Here is a 7,991-nt window from a genome sequence, read left to right on the forward strand (position 1 = left end):
TCTTTATTGTATTTTACCCTTGAACGTGCCTCCATACTGTTATTTATCAATAACATGAGGAAGTTTGAGGTCTAAATCCCCCCCCCCCCCCCCCCCCCTCAGTTTGATTGAAATTGAGAGTGTCACACTTTTTATCCATTTATAGTTGCAGTTAATATTGTGGAACAGCCCGGGCAACAGAGATGGAGTTTGACTGGGAGAATGTATGTATGTTTATTGCAGATGCAACTGCATATGAATACAGTATTCTGATTGAACAGGTAATATATTTCTAAACAGATTATATGATATATGATATCAATATGATGTACAATATTCATATTTATTCGTATGTATTATTTTTTACGACGTGGAAAAAGTACCAAAAAAAAATCAACATCAAAAATGAAAACTGCATGAGTGGGATTTTTTTTTTTTTCCATATCTCTTTTTTGAGACCAAGTATGAACTTGAGTGATGAGGTTGAGAAACTGTCATAGCCAGAATTCACACACCATGCTGACATTTCTACCTCTCCTCCTAGGGTTGTTTCAAGTGTTTTGCTGTGTTCTGGGGCGGTGCAGATTCTTAGTGGTCATATTTACAGAGGGTGTGCACGTGACGTCACGGTAGCCGGAACTCGCTGCGGTTACACCCACTGAGTGACAAAAAGACTGAGCAGCAGCATTAGTGTACAGCGTTAATCCCATGAACACACAGACGCATATAAAAACGCATCTAAAATGGGAAAAAGCTGTTGTGCGATCGACTGTGCTTACAGATTCAACAAGAATTCAGAGCTATCTTTTTACAAAGTGCCAAAAAAAACCATTCAGTCCTTTTTTACTAAGTGGAGCGGTGTAAGTGTAAGTGCTTTTGTCACGTGGTATTCGTGTTGTACAATGATGAATCATTTTCTACATATTTCTTTTTAAATGCCGCCTGTTTCCATTGATGAATAACGGGGGCTCATTCATTCTCTGTCTGTTTTACCTTCACAAATATATAACGCTAGTAAGTGTCCCACCTTGAAGTAGGACCAAGCGTCAAGGCTTTTGTTTGCCTTCAGGTTTTCTTATTGTATTTCCCCAGCGTCAAAATCAGGTACATATAAATGTGGGGAAAATCGATTTCTCACCACATGCCAATGTCCATGGACCACGGGTTCTTGGGCAAGTTGTAAGGGTCACCGTCGAGTTCACCTGCCTTTAATTTAAGCTGATAATCGTTAGTTATACTAGAGTTTTCGCAGCTCCCCCTATTAAAACCAGCCATTTTGCTGGATGTTTTGCCGCACAGTCCGGAAGGAAAGTCATTGCATACCCTCTATAGTTGTACTCATAAATTTGCATACCCATTGCAGAGTCTGCAAAATGTTGATTATGTATATATACATATATATAATTAACATTTTGCAGATTCTGCAACGGGTATGCAAATTTATGAGCACAACTGTATTTCAATAAAATGAGAATCAGAATACAGATACAGGTATGGATATTTGGAGTACTAAGATGATACATATATACTCCCAATGTGTATATGACCCAGTGTAAGAGGTGCATCTTGTCCAGAGACAGCAGTGGGAAGGAGCAGCTGCAGCGAGAGTTTGTCCCTGACATCATTCATTCTCACCACAGCAGGTGTCACACCGGACCCTCAGGCTCGCATGCAGGGCTAAAGCACCCTGCAACCCTGGAACTACTTACGGAACAGCCAAGAACAAAGGGGTGAAATCAAGGAAAAATGCAGCCTCTTCGAATAACTTGCACCACAATGCCTGGAGTAGCGGGGGAGAAACCTGGTCTCTTTCTTTTCAGAGCCATCAGAAAGTGTCTCTACTAAAGCTCAAATAGAACAACATTGCGGATAAAAGGTTCCAGGCCCCTGTTATGAAATGGACCTCACACTAAGCTGTGTGTAATTCCTACCAGAAACTGGTTTATTTACTGAAAAATAATAAGATTTAATGCCAAGCAGTGACTGGGATACAAATAAAGGAAACAAGAAGGGAAAGGGAAGGAGGGAGGGAAGGAAGCAGGGAGCAGCCAGGATAGCAAAGACAGAGGAGGAGAGAAAGTGAAAAGGAAACGGGAAAGCGGAAAGTTTCTACATGTCCTCTGTATCATTTGTACCATCCCGAGAAGAGTCGATGACACTGAGAAGCCTGTACCATGTTTCAGGAGGGAAAACAATAAATATGTAAATCTAATTTGGACATCTGCAGTTAAGACGAGCCTGGCTCTTTAGGAACTCGGCACCCAGCTCGGCTTTCATTATGAAACAATATCTCCGTTTTCCAGGCAGCCGGGGTGAGTGATGACTCGGAGGGGTGCGGAGGGCCAACCACAATACGAAGCCTCACACACACACACACACAGAGGAGAGAGGAGGGAGAGTGTGATGGTAGTATAACCTGCCACCCACGTTGCTGAAAAGAGCGTGCACTGGAAACCCAGGTAGTGAAGTGTAAAACCACAGAAACCCTGCTTTACCCAGACTGCCCCTTTCAGTTAAAAGGGGGTGTTAAGCAGGGCCATCAGTCTGCCATGCTTTCGTAATGCCAATGCAGAGAGACAACAAGAGAGAGAGAGAGAGAGAGAGAGAGAGAGAGAGAGAGAGAGGTGATGATGATGATGATGATAAGTTCTGCCTGAGGGGAGGGTTTTAAATCATGTTGACTCAGGAATGTGGTTACAGAAACACCTTTTTAGACGTCTGACGCTTCACCGCAAGCGTGAAATAATGTTCTCTTTTTTAAAAAAAAAAAAAAAAACAGAACATCATCAGATCCGGCACCATAATTATTTATTTATTTATATTTTTTCATGAATAAAAATCGGGCTGTGTTCATATACCATGATAAATCTGAAACTGTAACATGGTCCATATTAATGGCTGTATCAGTTTGTACCACAGCGCTGCCAAATGCTCAGGTCTGATTGGTCAGAAGGGATTGATTCGTTTTCAATAACACCTTCCTTTGTTCTCATACTGCCTACAGGTTAACCAAACATCTTTAATATTTCCTGTGGATGAAGGTGTTATTGAGTTAATACGGATCTCTGGTGGAAATTTCACGTGAATAGCCTCACTGGAAATATATTTACTGAAAAAAAAATGTTGAAATATTTATTTCCCCCACTGGATGAGACCTTTCTAGGACGCAGACGAATATTCAGAAAGTATTATATTCATGTGGATATTACAGACACGTAGGACTTTTTGAAAATGCTGTGAATTTCATAGACCCCCACATATAGTAAATTTCAATACAGGAGGATTGTGGTGGATCTGGCAATCAGTCATCATTCAGGATGAACATACGATGAACACCCATGTTCCATGTTCTCTTTACAGCCTGAGAGAAAACAACAGACCTGAAGACTGAGAACATAACAGTTAGATGTAGATGTTCTACATATGCTCCATGAGAGCAATAAAAGTAAATGTATAAAATAGGTACAGGACATGTTTATGGTTTTACAGTGTGTAAACCTTCAGCACAGCAAAAATAATGTTGCAGCTAACATCAGATAACATTAGCATTAAATATTACTAACATTAGGTACACTCTTAAAAATAAAGGTTCTTCAATGGTTCTTTACAGCACCACAGGTACTGTAAAGAACTTCTTCTTCTCATGAACAATTTTTCATTTTACAGAGTTCTTGAGTTGAGCTATGTGGTTCTTTGGAGATTAAAGACGTTCTTTATGTTTCATTATAGGTTCTTCAGAGCAGTGTATTGGTTCTTCAAGGTATCATCCCTTAACAGGTTAAAGTGAACCCTATATATATATATATATATATATATAAGTTCTTTGTGGGACAGGAAAAGGGTCTCCTGGCATCACTGTTAAGAACCTTATTTTGGGTCCTTAAAGCACTAAGGATTGATTTTTTTAGCAAACTTATAATAACACGGTTCCTTGTGGCAGTGCTATGAAGAACCATTTCTGGGTTCTTTAAAGCACCAGTAAATAGATGGTCCTCTGACGAACATGAGAGTAAAAAGTTCTTTGTGTAACTTAAAAGGGTTCTCCTATGGCATCAGGCTGAAAAAGCCTTTTTGGTTCTAATTGGAACCTTTATTTTTAAGAGTGTAGCTACATGCAGTAGGCCTATGCTTAATAGAACTGAACTTTCCAGTGTAGCCAGAGACTGAAGGTCAGCTAGCAGACTTGTACATGTGGCTGAAGTAATGTGTAGTGTATGAGTTGACGTTGATCTTTTCTTCTGTTCCAACAGAAGCATCCACAGGAAACATTAAAGATGATTGGTTAACCTGTAGACAGTATAAGAACAAAGGAAGGTGTTTAAATGACCTCCAAAACTGTACATTTTTGGAAAGTACAGGTTTGTGGTGAGACGTTACAGTATGTCTTATCTCACATACAAACAGTGGGACTTTTTGTATTTAACCAAAATATCCTGTATCAATTCTTATTCTTTTACGGGAAATTCCTGCCAAAAAATGATTCCCACCCGCAAAACAGAGACCCGACAAATCCTGACCCAAGGGGTGGACAGAAACCGGTAGCCGGAATGACATGGAGTGTGTTCCTGGAGTGGCTTTACCCCTGGGATTATCCCTCCAGAACAGGAAAGATTTTCATCCTAATCTACAACAGTATTCCTCGTGGATGGGAATTCCCTTTTAAGTGCCATGCTGCAAGGGGAAGGAAGCGACCAGGAGAGGAGCTGCTGCTTCTGAAAGTGTTTTCTCTGTATACTGATTAGTCCAGGCGATTTCTGCTTTGATACGACTAATTCTGCTTGAGATCACCTAATGGTAACATAACAGGCGATCATTCACGGGTCACCACGAAAGGAGGAATTTGAATCACAATCCTGGGTATTTGAAATATCTGTGTTGGTGGCCTCCACAAGAGAAAGCGAGAGAGAGAGAGAGAGAGAGAGAGAGAGAGAGAGAGAGAGAGAGAGAGAGAGAGAGCCGTCTTTCTGGTCGTGAGTGAGAGAGTGTCACGTTGCTGCCTTGCACACGTCCTGTTTCCAATGTTGAATGAGAGAAGGGGGTGCCATTGGTAGACTACAATAAATTGAAAAAAAGACCATAGTGAAGGAATCAATTATGCCCCGATTAAATGAAAAGGAGGGTAGGGAAAAGGGTGAAAGCAGTAAATTTAGTTTAGAAAAGAGCTGGTCAATAACCCAATTGAAACGTGCGATCCTGGGCAGCTGTTGTTAGGGAGGTTTGGGAGCGCGGAGCGGATGGTAGTGGTGGTGGTGGTGGTGTTGGTGGTGGTGGTGGTGGAAGGGGGGGGATCTGGCAGTAGCAGCAATAAGCACAGATTTAATTAGTGTTGTACTGGAAGTGAAACAGTGGAAGCGTTGTGGAGCAAGACAGAACAGCTGCGGCGGACGTCTGGGTTCTTGGCACTCTCACTTCTCTTTCTCGCTGTTCAAGATCTCGGCCTCTTTTCCTGTAAAATCGCATTAACTCTCCCTCGAAGCTCAGGTGTGCACATGCCTAGAGATTTTACAGGTACACATGTGCACACTTCCATTAATACCAACAACAATACCAACTTATTGCCATAACAAGCAAGGATTTAGAGGCCTGGTTTTCAAATTGTGGACTATGCAGCACAAGAGTGAAGAATAAAACACTTGAGGGTGTGCTGTTATAGGAAAATAATCAGACATGGCATAGTGGTGTAGTGTAGACTAACATAGAATGATGTTAATAATATAATCCTGAAATTGATTATTTTTGGCATGTCCCAAAACAAGGCATCATACATTTTATCCATTTATAGTTACACTTCATGTTGTGCATCATCCAGAATACAAGTTATTTCCTGTTATGACTTACATTATAGCAGCTATAAACAGTCATTCCCTCACTAGCCTCTCTCTTTTTCTCTCTCTCTCTTGAAGTTTATTAGACAAAACCATGCTATGTTTCAGAGAAACCACAAAACCACAAGTGCTGACAATATAGACTCCTTCCAAAAATTTTAAACAAACATCTCCTTACAGAAAACATCACCATAACAACAATAATATATGATTTTTTTTTCTTTGTTAAATAACAACACATTTTTTTAAATCCATTAGTTATATTTGGCTTAGATTATGTAAAGTGTCCACCATACTTTATGGTCCCTGTGTAGGAATACTGTATTAGAACGGGCACATTCATATAAAAACCTGTGATTTGAATAACAGTCAGCAGTATTGTCAGAGCTGCTGTTATTGAAAATTAATCAGCACCTTCTGACCAATCAGAACAGTGAGGAAGACCAATCAAGCACTAACTCTAAGTTTATTAATTATGTTTATATGTTTAAATGACAGGTCACTTGAATGAAATGTGTTTAATACAAACCTCAAACGTGTAAACGATGTTAACTCTGATTGTTAAAACTGACTACGTGATATAAAATATATAATTTACAGGCACAGTGGATTGATGTTTAGTATGTTTGTCTTGCACCTCCGGGGTTGGGGGTTCAAATCCCACCTCCGACCTGTGTGTGCAGAGTTTGCATGTTCTCCCAGGTAGTCTGGTTTCTTCCCCCAATCCAAAGACATGCATACATACATACATACGTACATACATACATGCATACGTACATACATACATACATACATACATAATTGCATACATACATGCATATGTGCATACATACATACGTACATACATACGTACATACATACATACGCACACACATACATGCATAAGTGCATACATACATACATACGTACGTACATACATAAATACATAAGTGCATACATACATGCATATGTGCATACATACCTACGTAAGTACATACATACATACATGCATATGTGCATACATACATACGTACATACATACGTACATACATACATACGCACACACATACATGCATAAGTGCATACATACATACATACGTACGTACATACATAAATACATAAGTGCATACATACATGCATATGTGCACACATACCTACGTAAGTACATACATACATACATACATACATACATACATACATTCATACATACATACATACATACATACATACATATGTACATACATACATACATGCATATGTGCATACATACATACATACATACATACGTACACACATACATGCATAAGTGCATACATACATACATACTCTTTTTTTTTTTTTTTTAACAGACTTAGACCAATCTGAAATTGTACCTCCACCCTGTTCTGGGGTAAATCTGAGGAACATTGCTGCAACCTGATCGCTCTCTTTTAATATTAGAATGCAGTGCATCTCAGTTTACAGATGTTTTTAATATGCTATAAATGTCTGTATGAATTATATGCAGATTGCTTTTATGCTTCAAAGTGCTCTCCATTGCCATAAAAGTTCTTCTTCTTTTTTTAATGGGGAAAACTTTATAAATCATTTTGAAAAAAAAAAAAAAAAGAAAGTTCTAGAGCATTTCCACAGTTAATGTAACAGCAAACTGTTTAAGAAAGTTTTCCGACAGTCAATCAGAATAAAATGAGTGGTTTAGGTTTGTCCCCTGTTTGGATATGCTGACATCTAGTGGAATATAAGGCAAAGGCAAACAAAATTTAAGCAATAAATACCGTTTTTTTTTTTTTTTTATCATGTTTTAGTATACATGTTTTAGTATACATATTTTTAGGAATCATATTTGCATTCTTTAACTTTAAACCAAAGTATGTTTTACATATTGTACTTGCAGTTCCTTAAATTAATTTATGAATGAATCTGAGAGAAAATTGCATTAATGCAGCTAAACATTGCATGAAGAACCTTACACAGATAATTAGTCTTTCATCAACATAGTCTAGTTTCCTATATTTCCTATCTGCTGATAGTGGTACCAGTGAGATTTAGCCCTCGCTTCATCTCTACCTAAAGAGAGTGATGTACTTTAGTCCTTTAACCTGTCCAGCTCCTCATATGTACACTGCTCAAACAGTCATCAATGCCATTGCGCCTGACATCTTGTAGCTCATGACATATTGTAGTCTCAAGATTGAGTTGTTATTTTAT

Source organism: Ictalurus punctatus, chromosome 3 (genome assembly GCF_001660625.3).
Source record: "Ictalurus punctatus breed USDA103 chromosome 3, Coco_2.0, whole genome shotgun sequence".
NCBI classification, from domain to species: domain Eukaryota; kingdom Metazoa; phylum Chordata; class Actinopteri; order Siluriformes; family Ictaluridae; genus Ictalurus; species Ictalurus punctatus.